The sequence below is a fragment of the Diceros bicornis genome, chromosome 10 (genome assembly GCF_020826845.1).
Source record: "Diceros bicornis minor isolate mBicDic1 chromosome 10, mDicBic1.mat.cur, whole genome shotgun sequence".
NCBI classification, from domain to species: domain Eukaryota; kingdom Metazoa; phylum Chordata; class Mammalia; order Perissodactyla; family Rhinocerotidae; genus Diceros; species Diceros bicornis.
Genome location: NC_080749.1, coordinates 44,833,280 through 44,851,700, shown reverse-complemented (window position 1 = coordinate 44,851,700; position 18,421 = coordinate 44,833,280). Strand labels below are relative to the sequence as shown.

Genomic DNA, 18,421 nt, shown 5'->3' with positions numbered 1-18,421 from the left:
GCACTATGGACATTTCTTTTTCTCTCGACTATCCATTTCTCGTATACATTTTCAATTTTTTTGTCTTTTTCAAATTGTAGAGTAAGCAGTAGATAGCTCCCCCAGCAAATAATTTGTCCTTTATCTTTTTCCTGACTTTTGTCATGTAAAGGTTTTTTTTTTTTTTTGGTAATGTGGCTAAATTTATCAACCTTTTCTTTTATTGATTCTGAATTTTGGAGTCATAATTAGAAAAGCTTTCACCATTTCATGGTTGTAAAGAAATTCAGGGTTTTTTTCTAGATCTTATTTGGTTTTACTTTTTAGGATCTCTGATCCATTTTAGGTTTAGCTTGGTTTATAGTGTAAGATATAAATTTAATTTATCATTTAGCCATTAATTAATGACTTTCCAGTTGTTCTAACATCATTTATTAGAAAGTCTATCTTTTCACCAATAATTTGAGATGCCACCTTTAACACATACTAAACTTCCTTATGTGCTTAAATATATTTCTGGACTTTCTATTCTGTTCTGTTGGTCTATTTATCATTCAAAATCACACTGCTTTAAATATACAGTTAATCTTTGATATGACATGCTCCCTTTGATATTAATTTTCAGGTGTTTGGGGTTATTTCTTGCAGAATATTCCATATGAACTTTAGAATCAACTTATCTAGATATAGAAAAAAATTCTTTTGGTATTTTATTGGATTCGCATTAATTTTATAAGTAAATTTGAAGAAAATTAGCATCTTTATGATGTTCAGTTATTCTGTACAAGAACATTATATGTATTTTCGTTTTTAAGTCTAATTTTTGTGTCTTTCAGAAGTGTTTTAAACTTTTCCGTATTGTTTAATTTGCTACTTGGCATTTAATTTTTTTGTTGTGCTGCTATTATAAATAGAATCTTCTCTTTCATTATGTCTTCTGATTATTTTTAAGGCTCCTGATTTTTTCTGAGTATGTTAGTTTTATGTCCTACCATCTTAGTAAGTTTTCTTAATTTGCAGTGGTTTATACATTGACTCGCGTGAGTTTTTCAAGTGTTCTATTATACCAAATAGACATTGTTTTACATTTTCCTTTCCAATTCTTAAACATCTAATAGTTTTCTCTTGTCTAATTGTGCAGGCTATTACCTCCAACATGACATTAAAAAGAAATTGATGGTGAACCTGGTGCCTTGTTTCTGATTTTTATGTAAATGCCACCAGTGTTCACCATTAATTCAAATGGTGACCTGTGAGTTGTGTTGTACATATTTTATAATTTTAAGGAAGTTTTCCTTGACTTATATTTATTAAGAATGGGTGTTAAAATTTGTAAATTGCCTTTTCAGCATCTGTGGGTATAAGTGCGTTATTCTGTTTTCTTATCTTTATGGTAAATTTCATTAATGGAGTTACTAACATGCAACCCTTCTTACATCCCTGGAAGGAGCTGCATTTGAACATGGTGTATTTCATTTTGTAATATGCAATAAGGTTTACCTAAAATTAATTTAGGATTTTTGCATTGATGATCATGAGGGAAACTGATCTGTAATTCTTGTGTGTGTGTGTGTAATTTCATCAGGTATTGGTATCAAAGTTATAATTCCTTCAGAAAATAATTAGGAGTTTCTTCTCTATTTTCTTTGCTACAGAACCATTTAAATAGTTTGGGGATTATCTGGACTTTAAAAGTTAGGTACGATTCCCCTGCGAAATTATCTAGCTTTGCTGCTTATTTGTGGAGTAGGTTTTTGACAATTTTTTTTTCCGGAGATTGGACTATTCGAATTTTCCAGCTCAACTAGTATCAGTTTGGTTAAATTTTATTTCCTGAGAAATTATTTATTTCATATAGATTTTAAAAATGTATTTTAACAGAATTATACAAAGTAGTCTTTTATATTTTATAGATTTCCTCTGTTCCTATAGTTATTTCCTTCCTGACATTTCTCGGCTCTTTTATTTTTGTTTTCTGCATTTAAAATTTTTGATTTGCTGATACTTTTCTTTCCAAGGAACTAAATTTTATTGGTGTATTAATCCTCTTAGTTTACAAACTCATAAAATTTTGCTTTTATCCTTATTAATTCAGTTTTTTTGTCAGCTTACTTTGTTCCCTCTCTTCTATTGCATTAATTTTTTTTCATTGTCTCAATTTTTTTGATACACAAGTTTAAGGGTGTAAATTTTTCTCTAAGTATTGTGTAAGCTGTACCCTATGAATTCAGATATGTGATATTATATTTTTTTCTAGAAAATGTGCAAATTTTGTTTTCATAGTTTTTAACTGGAGTTTTTTTGCATGGAGAGTTTTTAATTTTCCAGTAGGAAAGGTGTGTTTTTGTTTTTTTAAGTATTATTTTATTAGTAATTTCTGGTTTTATTGTCTTGTGGTCATAAAATGATGTTTGTATTATTTCTCTTTTGTAATTTACTGTTTGCCTTGTGGTTTATTATTTGATCAATTTGCTTGAATGATCCATTTGAACATGAAAAGGTGATATTCAAGAATATTAGGGTACAAAAGTTGATATATGTATATTGAAAACTCTACCTTATTATTATGTTGTTTAAGTCTTCTAAATTTTTACTTATTTTCCATCTTTTAGATATGTCTTTGACTAAAATAAGTGTATTAAAGTTTTCTGTTATTAGGGTATTTTCTCTATTTTTCCTTCTATCTCTTGTAATTCTTATTTTATGAATATTGCTGCTGTCTCACTTTTTCATAGACAATCACATCTCATAGATAGTCATATAAATCATTTTATATTATTACTGTAAGCTAGCCTGTAACACTCTAAGGTATTTTCTTTTTTACTTAATAATTTTCCCTCTAAATTCCACTGTATCTTAAATCATGACGCGAGTTTTTTCTTTTTCCGTATTCATGTTGTATCTTTAAACCACCTTTTTATCTTTCTTTGTTTTAATTGTGTCTTTTTTGTACATTGTGGAGTTAGGTTTTCCTTTGTTTTTTGTAAGAAAAAATAACACTTCTCTTTTAATTTGAAACTATAATAAGTATTTACATTTATTGATATAACTAACATTTTTTCTTAGTAGTAACGTATTCTATTTTAAATACACTCTCAAGGTACTTCATGATGTTATGTTTTCTTTTCTCTTTTTATTGTTTTTGGTTTGTTTTGCCCTGTTTTTGCTTTTATTTTGATATTCAGGAGCACTTGTACTTTTTTCTAGTAGTTATCTTCATAAGAAAATTTTATATAATGTCCTTAATCTCTCTCCGTTTTCCCCAGACACTGCATTTTAGTTCCTTACTATAAGCAAGAATAAAATTGACTTGTAATTCTTTTCCTCCTTTTTTCCACCATGCAATTTTAGTTAATAATACTATCTGTCTTAATGCTTATCTTTGCACTCCTAAGTATCTTAGTCTTCTATCGTTCAGTTTGTCAATTTAAATTATATCATTTGACTCCCAAGTTTTACCAATAAGGCCCTGGATGACCTTATTTTATATTTTCTTCTTTCTTCTCCTCCTCCTATTTTGTTGGTTGTGGTATTTCTAGCTTGTCAGAAGATGTAATGTTTACATAATTCTCATTTTTGTTTTGGTCTTAAATTCCTAGCAAAATGTATTCAGTGCTCACCACTAGTCTTTTCACCACTAGTCTTTTTGCCAAAGTTTCCCCAAACATAACTTCTTGGATAAAGTTCATCCTCTTCAGGAAATGTTCATGGGTAAAATATTTTCAGAGTTTTTTCATGTTCAACACTATTTTTCTGCAGCCTTGACCCTTGAAGGACAGCCTAGGTAAATACAACATATTTGGCCCACACTTTATTGCCCTGTGAACGTTGAAGATATCGTTCCACTCTTTTCTTGCATCAAATGTTGCCAGTGAGGAATCTGATGCCAACCTACTTGATCAGCCTTTGTAAGTGATTTTGATATTTTTTCCAGGGTCCCAGAAAATTTCAGAAATAAATTAATAATAGGAGATTTTAATACTACTCCTCTTTCAAACGAAAACAGACTTTTAAAGTCTCAAATTGTTACCAGCATATATCTGGATTTGACTATTCTAAGTCAGTTTTTCCAGACATGTGACGGGCCCTTTCAATGCATAAATTCAATTTATCTTTTATTTCAGGAAATTTTATTGAATTATAATTTTAAATATTTATTTTATTTCTTTTTGTTTGTTTTTTTTTCTTCTTCAAGGACTCAAATAATATGTAGTAGACCTTCTTTGCCTGCCTTTCATATCTATCACTTTCTTTCTTGTCCTTTTTTCTCTCTTTATTTCTGTTTTATTTTCTTGGCTTCTCTCATTTCCAACCTTTATTCTTGTGGTTAGCTTGTAATGTGGTCTTAATTTTTTACAGGATTTTGTCTTTTTCTTCCCTGAATTTATTGCCTATATTCTTTCAGTTCTTGCTTTGCATTTTCTTCTTCTTGTCCAGTTTTTATTCCACGTTTTTGAATTCTTGATTCATAATCTTATTTCATATCTTCAATTACGTGTTTAAATTTTTTTTTAATTCATTTTGGGATGATATATAGCTCTTCTATGTCATAACTAGATTTTTAGCATAATTTCCTCTACAAAGTATGTTTTTATTCCCATTTTCTGTTTTTCTCTTATTATATCTTTGTACAAATACGAGTGTTTTCTTGTTTATATCTACTCATGAATGAATTTCCTGGGCCAGCATTAACAGGAAATCTGGTGAGGGACAAAGAGAATGGCACTTATTTGAGTGGCTTTCTTAGTTTTTCAATTCAAAGGCTCATTCATACATTGCAAGGAGTTTGCACATTTGGGAGGGGTTTTTTTTGGTTATTCTTTAAAATATATGCTGCTCCCTCTTTTTACTGTGTCTTCTGTTTCTTCTATTCCCTCTTCTATCAGTAAGAGGAGCTTACATTCAGCTGCCTCCTTATTTCCCAGCCTCCAAGAGACAACTCCGCCTTTGGAGTTCCCTCCACCTCTCCAAGAAGTAGTGCTTTTCCAAGGCTGCTATCTGAGGTCTTGTGCACTTTTCAAACCACTTTCTATTGTCTCTCTAGTAACCAGTGCCCTGTCCATTCAGGTCACAGACCTGAATAAGAAATACTCAGTGCAGAGCCCTGTTCTTCTGAGGGTAAACCCTATTTGATATGTGTTCATCACTCCAAGACAACTTTTATACTTCCCTTTTGCGCTTCATTTCTGCCTGATTCTCTATTGCAGTGTGCTCTCCTGAGCCAATTCTGCTGGTCTTGGGAGTTTATTTCCCTGCCTACGTGTAAATTAAAGTTTGTAATGTCTCTTTCTGTAATTACTCTTTAGCTATAGTTTATGGGTATTTTTATTTGCCTCCCTTATTGATCCTCTTTTTAGGAGGACCCATGAGGAAACTGAAATTTAGGTATCTGTCATTGGGAAGACAGATACCTAATCTCTCTGGGAAGCTAGAAGGCTTATCACAAAACTTTAATATTTGAAAAATGAAGTGGTTATATTGTATATAAATTCAGATAGCAAAATACACATAAAATAAAAAACACAGTCCCAAAAGCCTATGTTGTGAACCTAAGTGTAAAACTAAATCAAATGTATGCCTCACCGAGAATTTTTTATAGGATCAGTTACTTCTCAGGTATGTCTAAATGACAGTACAATATTCTGTTAAAGCAATATTGGGACAAATATATTAATGTAGTATGATCCCAATATTCTGAATATTTTACTCTGAACAATTTCACACTTGGGGAAAACTCTATCAAAATCACCAAATTTGTCATTCCCCCAGGTGACATATTTAGAAACAAAATTGAAGTACTGCAAAAAACTATTGTAATACCAAAGTCTTGTTCCTTTAAGCTGGTGACTGTTTTGATTTCTTTACATTTTCCACTAACAAATTCAGTCATTACTGAATGATTCCTGGGAGTATACTTTAGGTAATGTCAGCCTGTATTTTGGTCATAGATGTCAATAAGATAATTTGTTTTGGGGGATGCCTAGTTTTGTTTTTTCATTGTCTTTACAAATTCTTCATTTTTCTCATAGAATTGTTGTCTTGCATGGTCCATCAAATTGGATGGAAGTGAAAAGGGGAATGGTGTATCAGCAGCATGGCACAAAAAAGGGGATTTTTTAAAAATAAAATATTCATTTCAAACTGAAATACAAATGGAGAATTGAAACTGATTTCTTGAATGGAAGATAATCTATACAGTAGGCTCCCAGGATATAATACGTAATCTATGCAACTTTATACTGTGATTAAAATAGCATCTCATGCACAAGTCATAGCAAATTCAATAGAGATTGTTTCTTATTTTGTGAACATGAGTGATTTCCTTACACTGCAGCTGTCACTCACATAGGGAATCATTGGAGAAAGTACAAACATACTGATAAAGTTGTTTCCAGAGTGTTGCCAAGGCCCATTATTTACAACCAGTGTATCGGTTTTGATTATACCCTTCTGTCATTATATGCTCTAAATTTCCCTTTACTTGGTGTCAGTTTTTGAAGAGTTGACTGTTAAATCAAGCAGAAAAGTTATAGAAAGACAAATTAGACTTGATAGATTCTGATACTATCCAATTTCTACTTTGTATTATTTCTGATCTTTGGCAAACTCCTGCTAATTTTTTTTTCTTAAATATAATTTTACTACCTGTGTAAAATAGTGATATTTGTTATTTCAAACATTGTTGTTCTAGTGGTGACCACTAAAACAAACAAACAAACAAAGAAATAAAAGAAAATCAAATTTTGGTATACCTTTTATTTCCAGAAACACCTTAACCTTTAAAATGATTAATTTCTTATCTACATAAGGAATGTGTAAGTATATGTGCGTGTGTGTCCCCTGAGTGTCGGGATTTAAGTGAGAGTAACAGGGAAAAGGATAAATTTGTTTGAGAAAATATGGGTTTCTGTAAATTTAACTGCCTTTCCTGAAATGTAGACAAAATAAAAGAAAAAATGTGATGTGACAACACAAGAAACAGATGAAAAAGAAGTGAACTATTAAATTGAGAAGATTAAGTAATAGAAAAGGAGCTAAATACACAATAGAAAGGACAGATTATAAAAAGGGATTATGATAAATTGGACTGAGTAAATTCTGGGAGCCTAGAGATTTGTTTTGTACTGAATAAAGTAGTGGATCGTTTCTCAGTACAAATATCTAGTTTCTGGATCAGGAACCCTACACAACAAAAGTGAGCAGCTTTCTCTGGGAAGAACTAATTTTTCACAAACTTATTCTCTGCCAAAGATATAGGGCCAGCCACAAATAGCTGACTGATGTCCGCTCGAATGAAGCAAGCACAGGAGAGAGTATTATTATGATAGGTCTAACTATCAAATTGATAAATACTGCACGATTGAGTCCAATAGTTGCTACATAATAAATATAAATACCAAATAAAAGATATAACTAAATTTTTTTCTCACTAATGGTTTCTGTAAGACTCTGCAATCTGAAAGACGGAAATTGTACCGAGCAGAAAAGAAAATTGTACTTTTCCTACCAACTAACCAGGGGCCACATTTAAAGGAACTAAAAGCAATGGGAAAATGTCCTATTTTTTTCTCCTTTAATATCTGTTGCTATGAAATATTTGCATAATGTGGAAGATAAAATTGTGTGTTCTTTCTTACACTATTAATATCAGAGTTATCATCAAGATTAAGAGACTTTTACTTTTATTATTTTAAATAAAATATTTTTGTTTCATTTTAAATTATTTACAAGTATATTTGAATTTTATATTCATTCTATTTTATAGCAGGAATCTAAGATCACCAATCTGGTTCATACACACATGTACACATTTTAATTTGTTAAAAATTTCTCTAAGACATTGGGAGATTCTAAATTAAACAAAAATTTCTTTATTTAACAATATACGTCCAGGGGCCGGCCCCGTGGCATAGTGGTTAAGCGCGCGCTCTCCGCTGCTGGCGGCCCGGGTTCACATCCCGGGCACGCGCTGACACACCGCATGTCAGGCCATGCTGTGGCAGCGTCCCATATAAAGTGGAGGAAGATGGGCATGGATGTTAGCTCAGGGCAGGTCTTCTTCAGCAGAAAGAGGAGGATTGGCATGGATGTTAGCTCAGGGCTGATCTTCCTCACACGCACACACACACACACACTAAATAAACAAATAAATAAATATTTAGAAAATATATATATACATCCAAACATAAAATGAATGCATTCTATGATTTTATCTTGTTTAAAAAACAGACTCAGCTTGAGCCACTGTAAAAGTTGACCTTAAGCTCATATCCCCAAATAAATTTTAACTAATAACACTTTCATTCCTCTTTCAATTTAAAAAAGTTTTTGTTTAAATTTAAATCTACTTACTTTACTGTTGCCATCACTCTCAAAAATCCATGAAGTATTCTCATTTTACTAAACTTGAAGCATTTCCCAAGAAGGAAATAGGCCCAAGTTATTTTTATTCACAGACAAGTAATGCATTTTATCATTTATTAATTCATAAATGATTATACATGTCAAAACTATACATGAAATCCTAATTTTTTTTTCAAATCCTTCACTTCTTTCCCTTAGCAAGCATTTCAAACCTTCATTAGGCTTCTCATGACTCTTACCTCAAATCCACTCCTCTGTCCCCACAGATAACCTCACCTCCCACACCTCAGAGCAGAGGGGAGGGCCCGGGCAGGACCCCTTTAATCAGCCCAACCTCAACAAATGTATCTCAATGCCTCGGGACAAATCTTAACTGAGGTTCAAATCTCCACTTGAAATCCATTCCCTCCTTCATTCCTTCAAAATCTCTCCTCACCAAGATTTTCTACTGGCTCTTTCCCTTTTGCTCATCCTCGTGCTGCTGAGAAGAGCCTAGACTTCGACAGACACATTCTGTTTATATCACATGATATTTTCTCAAAGTTTTAATTAGTTGAATTTGTGCCAAAATTTAAAAATTGGAAGATTATACATAAAATTAAGACCTTTGACTTAATTTGGAAAAATATGAGTATCTGGACACACGTTTGCAACAAGCTGGAACAGAATATTGGCCACATCTTTAGATGGGGAATGCACTCTCCAGTTTGCTGCAGTCCTCATCTCTCATTGTTTGTTTACACCTTGCTTTCTTCATTCATGTTACTTGTCTCTTCGTATCGGCATTTGGATTCTCCACACCTACTCTCTTGTTTCCATTATTTCCTTCATTGCTCTGCCCACCGTAATTGACATCTCTATGCTGTGCTATGTTGCCCTCTGATTGAATGTACCTTGCTAAATGTGATTTCCTTCTCTCCATTTTTTTATTTTCCGTGACACCATGTATCTTTGCTTCTTTTGATCTCTGTGACTGCTATTTTAGCACCATTTTCTTGTTCTTCTTACTCTACTCTTTAATGAAGTTTGTTTATCCCCCAGAAGCTGCTCTTAGCATTCTTCTCTTCTTGGTCATCTTCTCTGTACAACCTGTTTGGGCAGACTCATCCGTGACCTACAGGGTAAAGACCCCCTCACAAATCAGTATCTCCAGCCCATACCTTTCTCTAGACTTTTCTCATTACTTAGAACTTCATATATTCAACTGCCTGCTGGACGCCTTGTCTGGAAGATTTTAGCATTTCTGGAAGATTTTGCATTTCAAGCTAAGACTTGTCTTTCCATCTCCAGCTACCATCCACCCCTCCATCAAAACCTCTTGTCTTCATACATTGTGGTGGTGACATCATCCAAGCCACCTGAGCCAGAAATCTGGTCATCATGCTAAACTTCTCCTTCTCTCTAATCCTCTCTTCTCCCAACCAAAGAGTGGTCAAATTCTGTCAAGTACACCTCATGTACATCTCTTTCATACAGCCCACTGTAATTGCCTACTCAAGCCCTCAACGCATCTTTCTTATACTGGTGCAATGATCTCATTGTTGTTATCCCTGCTTTCAGCCTCTTTCGTCAGGATCACATGTCATATCACTGTACCTCAGATCATAATACTCCACTATCTATATCCTTTACAATGGTTCTCTATTGCCTAAAAATATAAAACTCCAAAACCCTGTGCATTATACAAAGACCCATGATATGGCCTCATCTTCTTTAGCCTCATCTCCCATTACAACCCCACAGCTCCATCACATTCCATATTCCAGTGGTGGTTCCTTGAAACCATCATACATTTTATACCACTTTGTTTGGTATCCTCTCTACTAGAGTGACTTCATTCCTCTGGTATACCTTCCCCAAAAGACCTTCATTTGTGGAGTATTCCTAACTCACCCAGACAGATTTACCTGTTCCTGCCCCTGTGACGTCATGGTACTGCACACCTGTCTCTACTATGACATTGGTCATACCTGTTTGCCTGGTAGACAAGTAACATAAATGACTGAAGAAGGCCAGGAATAAAAATAGAGAGAGGTGAGGGTTGTGGAAAACTAGAGAATGCTTACCTCATTTAAAGTGGCCAGGAACCATTCAGCACTAGTTTATAGCAGGGATGTATCTCCAACCTATATCCCTCCATACAGAAATGTATCTTCCATGTATCTCCAACATTTTGCAAGTAGTAAGTATTCAATACCTATTTGTAGAATATATAAATAAATGGATTACTAAGTTATTTTTATATTGAGTATCTGTTATTTTTCCTACTGAATGAGCATTAGTCAGTGATTCTCCATGTGTGAGACCATCAGCATCATCTTGCAACATGTTTGAAATGCAAGTTCTTGGGCCTTGCACCGGAACAGCTGATTTATTTATTACAGAAATTCAGCAATCTGTATTTTAACAAACCCTTCAGGTCATTCTGATACTCATTAAAGTTTGAGAACTACTGGTCTAAGTTAATTAATGTTTAGATAAAACTATAAAGATAAATTTTAGATGAAACTAAATATAAAAACAAAATAAAGTTACATTCCTCTAGTTTCTTATTCTTACAGTTATTTTCAAAAGTGAATTTTTTCATTTAATTTTATTAGGCTACTATAAAGGAGATTCCATTATCTTTGAAATGATTAAAATTATACTCTCCAAATCAAAAGAGAATTTTTACTTTTATACTTAGTAAAATAAAAGTTTGAATTACTCTAAAAGCTTCAATTGAAGCTAAATCTATACACACAAAATACATTTGGTAATTTAGGCAACTATCTAGCTAATTTAAGCCACTAAAAATGTATTCGTATGCTTTGGACTCAATATTCTGAATAATTGACACATAAAATATAAACTTGCCTGAATAACTACATTACTCTCTCAAATTTATATTTTAGTTTTCAGACTCAAGCTAAGGAAAAAAGAAATATTCTGCATAACTGGTCTATTAAAGGGCATTCACAGCGTTTGTACTGTTCTCCGTTGGAACTGAAAGTCATTCTTTAATTCAAAGATGAAGAGCTGCGGTAGTAATGTAGAGTTTCCCACTCAGCAAACATTACTATAGAAACAATCTGTTATTCAGGTGGATTTAATTAAAGGTTTTACAACGTAACTAATGTTTACTATTATCATGTGTTTGGAAGTTTCCTCTTCTTAACAATTAAATTTGATATAGAAAAATGAATCATGACATGATTGCTAAAAGAAATCTGGGAAAAGTTCAGTCAGAGGTTGCAGTCAACTTTATATCATGTTGCACCCCTAGGATTTGAGCAAAATACATATTTTTAAGATCAAGAAAATTTCTAGTAGTTGAAAAAATTATGCTTTATCCCTTCATTAACAATGAATGTTAATGACCGCCTAAATCAGCATTTCCACACCACAGAGTCCTCATGCACTCTGCTATCATTTAGAAGAATTTGTTACCTAGCAACACTCAAATCAAGGACAGTCCCTATTCACACAGTATTTGGGTAACTGGTGTTTGTACCATTTGTGTTTGGAATATTCCATCATGAGAGTCCCTGTCAATGTGACGACTACATGTCATCCCGGGTCAATAGAGGTTAAGATGTTATTACTTTCACACAACTTAAATGGACTCTTTAACTTAGCATTTGGAAAAGGAAGAAATCTACTGAAGAGAAACAAAATAACAGTATTAGTAAATCATACACTGATTTATTAAGCAGTTATAACATAGAAACCTAACTAGGTATATGTAATACTGATGTGTTTACTTTCATTTCCAATCCCTCCTAACTGGGGAATTTTAACCTTGGGTGATTAAAGGCAATCCACTGTCCTGTCCGATTTTCTGCCTTATCTCCCTTACCCCAAACTTGTGTTTTCGGCTTCTTTGCTCTCGTGATGACCCAGCCAGGTTGGAAGCAGTGTCACTCAGATATCATCAGCATTTGTGATCCTGGTCTAGAAGTTCTCTGCTGCCGCTGCAGCTCCTGTGATTACTCTCACTCCTGCTACAGCACTAACTTCCCCCAACCACACCCGTGTGCCGTGAGCTACTGGGTCAGGACTCAACGATTCTTAGAGATTCCAATTTGGTCCTATACTTACTGCCTTATTGTAAGATGTTGATTTTTCTCTACTATCTCGTGCCCTAGGAAATGCCTAGGAGTCTTAGTCTTTCAAGGCATTACTGACCACATCTGTTCCTTTAAAGAGTCCTCTGGTTTACTAGGTCAATGGACTCCCTGGTGATCTTTTGTTGTCACTAACACCAGGAGCACACTAGCTGCACTGGCCCATTTGTCACCCACTAATCGGGTTAGCCAGATCAGTACTGAATTCACACTGATTGGTCCTTTTTCCCAGTCTAACTGCCTTCTTTGACAATATTATAGGTTACTCTGGCAGTCCATGGGCAACATCATATACTCCTTACATAATTAGGAGTAAGAAAGACTCATCTCCTTGCAGGGTGTCTCTCTGGATATTTCTACCTAAAAAGAAAAGGCAGATATGTCAATTATCTTTCCTGTTTCTCCTGTCAAATTGAATCTGTTGCTCTCTCTGACTCAGAGATTAAAGTCATGTTTCTCTGCACATCCAGAGCTATTTGGCTGGAGAAAAGTCTCATAGTAATTTTAAGGCTCCCAATTTAAGTGTCAGACTTGTGAATTCCCTGATTTTAGAAAGGTGCATTGACATTAATTCACAAATCCTTATTTTGTGTGCTAATAGCTGATACTAGACTTACTTCAGATCATAGTCTTTTTCAGATCAAAAGCTGGCTATTCTTCCCCATCTGTACAGTGGACACTCTGCCACTCAGCTAGACATCTTCCTCAGGGTTGGGACAGCCCTGCTGCTGGAAATATTGGCTGCTGATTGTACACAGCTCTGCCCTCCACTGGAAATTGTAGTCAAAGGCAGAGAACTGCTTTACCCAAGGTTATGGCCCTTCACATGGAGTGACTGTAGCCAGTGCCTGACTGATACAGAAAGACAAAGGCCAGATACCCTAACTTCAATCTGGCATAACTCTGCAGGGGTATCCCAGCTCCAGAGCTCCCAGAACTGGCTGAAGCTTCAGTTGCATTTGCATGACAGTTTAACTTCCTCTGCCCAATCCTGCCTTCCTCCCTTCCTGAGAACAGTCCCCATAAAACCTTTTGCACTGTCTGTTTTCAGAGATCTAACCTAAGACACCTCCCACCACCCCTAATCCTTTGTGAGAGGAATATCTCTGCTCATGGCTTTTACAATATCCTCCACTTCCCCAAACATCACACATACATCCTTTCCTTTTGCAACTGTATTCTCTAGTCCACATGCCAGTTTGAACTTAAGTTTCTCTCTACTTTTCAGTCCATGATTCAACTAAGCAGAACCAAGCAAGAGTAAAATGTTCCTGATTTATATTTAACTGGGTTTTATTAGATAATCAAATTATTAGATAATCGAAGTTCTAAGAGTTTGTAGAAATGATGAGACATTGAACCAAAGGAATGATTAGAAATTTGTAATTGTGAAGAAATTTAATGATTAGGAATGCCTGGAGAATTTTTCAGAAATATTTGTTTTTCTGCAAGGAATATTATTGTTTCTAATATTCCTAGGTATATTCATTCCTAAATTAGAAGAATTGTTTGCGGTCAAAATTGGCACAATAGTTTTATTCCAAACTCTAGTAGATGAGAACCAGCTCCTAGAGGAGATAAAGAGAGAGAGGGAGAGAGAGAGAAATGACAGTTCAGATTGATGAGGTCTTCTCAATTTGGAAAAGTTTAGTAAAACCATTTTCTAAAGTCCAATTACCAGAGGAGATAGGGTAGAAATGTAGTTATGGTCGTTAGAATTTTATGAGAACTATGATTAGCGTAAATATATAAGCAAAGAAACTCAAAGCTGGAAGGAAATTAAGAGTCGAGTAATCCTAGGGGATCCTAGGGAAGGTTAGTGGAAGGGTTTTGGTTGGGGAAGAGGGATTTTGTTATGCAACCTCTGAGATCATAAACAAAATCGTGTGGATGCATTCGTCTACATTTATTTAGAGGAGTGAATTATGATTCTCATTAGATTCTCATATGGATATTTATGGCCCAAGAAAAGACCAAATTTTGGGTAAAAGTGAAATTAAATCAAGGAAACTGCTATTTTATTCTGACTTGACTCTGGTTTCCTATTTAACCTCGGGCCAAGTATTTAATGTCTTTGTATATATAGATTTGAGTCATAATTCTAGGCTTTTTAAAGAGAAAGATGATGGAAATGTCCCCGTGTCTTCTTGGTTGAGAAGTTAAAAGCTCTTAGTTAAATATGACACAGGATATGTGAAGATACAGCTTCAAAATATATATTCAGCAGCTTCACAAAAGTGACATGTCCTGAGAAAGACATTGTAGTAGTAGTTAATTATAGGTTCATTATGTTAGAAACCATATATCCTCTTAGATGACAATGGCATATTTAAACACAATCATGTCCGAGTAAGTAGTTTATCAGTACTTACAATTATTTTTGGGAATGTGTTAAAAAAAAGCTTGTAAAAAAGCTTATTCTAATGTTCTTATTTCAGATTTATCAAACATTTAGTAGATCAAAAAAAATAGTATCTATTTTGGTTATTCAAGTTAGAAAGCAAATACAGTAAAATATGGAGACTTAACTTACAGGGTGTTTTTCAGTGTTAAGAACCATAACAGGATTACACTCATCTGTGTTTTGTATTTCATGCCTGAAAGTGCTAGCATTGAGCAAAATTCTCAATGGGTATTCTTTCCGGATGAACTGCAGTTAGACAACTAAATCTATAATGCAATATAACATGGTCATATGAACCTAGTGATGCAGAAAAGACCATCTGTACCACCTTGGATATGACTAAACTATAGGAGCAAACTAAATGCCTTGTACGGTCATTAATTAAGAAAGGCAGTGAATTGTTTTTAAAGGAGGGTAATGTAATTGATGAAAAATGAATAAAAGTAGGCATTGACCTTCAGTGCATTGTAATAAGCTTACAGAATTGATTTGTAAACTGCTTTATAACTCAATTCCATGTGCATTAAAAACTAATCAAATGACTTTGATGCAGTTCACTGATTTTTAACTTGGCAATTTACTTGAGCGTATAAAAGTTGTTAGTAGATTTATGTAAGAATGCTTGCAAAACAGTTAACGTGATGCACTGTTATTTAATCTTATTTGTACAGATTGGTTACTCTCATCTATATTTTATTAATCCAGAGTTTAATGCTGAATGCACTTGGAGATTGTGCATTGTGTCATGTCTTTGATTGGAAAGGTGTATTCTATTTCAATTATATTTTACACTGTTAACTATTAGCCCACAAATTAAAACTTACAATAATAAGTTAGTCTGCTTAATTCTAAAATTTTCTGTAATGGGTATTGTACATAAAATTCACTAGATGATGAGTTTGAAAACATTTCTAGAATGTTTTCATTCTAGAATCCTCTAGAATCAGAATGGTAGTAATTAGTAATCTCTGAAAAAAGATGAGATTAATAATAAGAGTTGTATCAGGTATATAGAACATGGTATAGAGTTCACCATTTCTATGAGCTACTGAGTTCTATTGAAACAATCATTTTTGGTAAATATGGATCAACACAATTCCAGGAAGCTAAGATTCTCTAATTAAATTGGTCAGAGTAATTAAATATTCTAGTTTTTCCACAGTCAAAATTGAAGCACATTATCAGTTTAGAATCTGTTCATGGAAATTCATTTACCATGCTCAGGCTTTCTGTCATAGCTGGGGTTTGGTGAGCAAAATAGACAGGGGCCCTGCCCTTATGAGGCCTACAGTCCACTACAGGAGAGAAATGTTAATCAGAAAATCAACAAGGAAGATTAGCCTAGATTATCCAAGTGGATGTAATCACAGGTTCCTTATAAGAGGGAAGCAGGCTGCTCATAACACTACTAGGGGACATTGATGCTGGAAGCAAAAGGTTGGAATGATGTGAAAAAGGGGCATGAGCCAGGGACTGCAGGATTCTCTAGACACTGAAAAAGACAAGAATGAAATTCTTCCCTAGAGCCTCCAGGAGGAATGCAGCCCTGCCCAATGCCTTGATTTTAGACTTCTGATGAGAGTTTGGAAGATGGCAGCATAGAAGGACTCTGCACTCACCTCCTCCCATAAATACAACAAATCTACAACTACCTGTAGAACAATTTCCTCTGAGAGAGATCTGGAAACTGGATAAAAGGAACCCCTATAACAAGGGACAACACTGACAGGGCTAGAATAGGCAGAAACATAGCTCTACTGAGGACGAAACCATATCCTAGCCATGGCACTTCATGGTCAGGAGCAATCTCAAAGGTACCAAGCTTTTCCCAGAGGAGTGGGGGATCTGAGCAGGGGATCTATGCCACAATAGGCATTCCAGCCCTTAGATTCAGCACAACCGAGACAAGATCCCCTAATACGTGGCTTTGCCGACTTTGAAAACTAGTGGGGAATACACCTAGACAAACTATTGAACTTTGGAGAAAGAAAAACCTGTTCTTAAAGGGCCCAAGCACAGATTCATCCATTCCAGAAACCAATGCAAAAACACCAGAAAGAAAAGCACGTAGTCCATTGGTAAAAGGGAATCACTTACTGAGCTCAGAATGCATCTCAGAGAGACAGGAAGTGGTTGGGCCAACCACCCCCAAGGACTGAAACATTGGTAGCAGTTGTTCTTGTGACCTAGTTCAGTCGTGCTGACACAGATGTGGACAGCCGCCATTAGAGTCCATCGTGTTAGCCCAGGGGTTTGCCCCACTCACTAGAGCACCCAAGGTAATCAAGCACAGCCAGGGCAGGCAGCCCACCCCAGGGACTGGCCCCACCCCCCAGCAAGCTGACGGTGAACTTGTAGGCCAATGTAGCCAGGATGTGTCAGAACTCTGCTGCGGGCTCCACAGATGGTGGGGCATGTCAGCTGCAGCAGACTTGTGCCATTGGCCATTTCAAACAGCCATACAGGGGATCTGCCCTGCCTTCCAATGCCTAAAACCATTGTGTGCTGCCACACTCGGGGCCAGCCCCACCTATCTGCACTGTTGAGTGAGTAGGGAGCTGCCCTGGAGGCCTGCATCAATTGTGAGCCCCTGAGCCTAGCAACCAGCCACACTGGGAGCCTGATTCACTTAACAGCAAAACAACAGTAGTTGTGTGCCATTAAATCTTGAAACCACCCATGCTGGGGCTTGCTCCACCCACTAAAGTGACCATAGCAGCCACACATGGCTGAGCCTTACAACCAACCTGCCCAGATGCCAGCCCAACCTCCCCATGTGACTACAGCAAGAGCAACCCCGCCACGACAGAAGGAGACATGTAGCTCACACAGAGGATACTCCTGGACCATTTGGCATGGGTGAAGAGAGGGGAGTAGACTGCTGGGCCCCATAAGGCATCTCTTACATAAGGCCACATTTTCAAGAGCAGGAGATGTAGCTGATCTACATAGATATATGCACAGAGAAGTAGGCAAAATGAGGAGACAAAAGAATATCTTCCAAATAAGGGAACAGGACAAATCCTCAGAAAAAGAAGTAAATGAAACAGAGACAAACAATCTACCTGTTAAACAACACAAACTAATAGTTGTAAGGATGCTCACTAATCTTGGGAGAATATATAAACACAGTGAAAACTTCAACAAAGAATTGGAAAATATTAAAAAGAACCAATCAGAACTGAAGAATACAATAATGGAAATGAAAAATTCACTAGAGGGAATCAATAGCAGAATAGATGACACAGAACAAGAGAGCAATGATCTGGATGAAGGAGTAGAGGAAATCACCCAAGCTGAACAGAAAAAAGAAAAAAAAATCAAAAAGAATGAGGACAGTCTAAGAGACCTCTGGGAAAACATCAAGCATACTAACATCCATATTATAGGTGTCCCAGAAGGAGAAGAGAGAGACAAAGGGGCAGAGAACCTATTTGAAGAACCAATAGCTGAAAACTTCCTTAACCTGATGAAGGAAACAGACACCCAGGTGCAGGAAGCACAGAAAGCCCCAAATAAGATGAACCCAAAGAGGCCCACACCAAGACATATTATAATTAAAATGCCA

The 18,421-nt window shown here is 35.4% G+C and overlaps 1 protein-coding gene across 11 annotated transcripts in view; it reads left to right on the top strand.

Moving 5' to 3' along the window:
* KCNH7 (potassium voltage-gated channel subfamily H member 7) overlaps positions 1 to 18,421 on the top strand; it is a 781,612-nt gene that overhangs the window by 619,357 nt on the left and 143,834 nt on the right. The window lies entirely within an intron of this gene.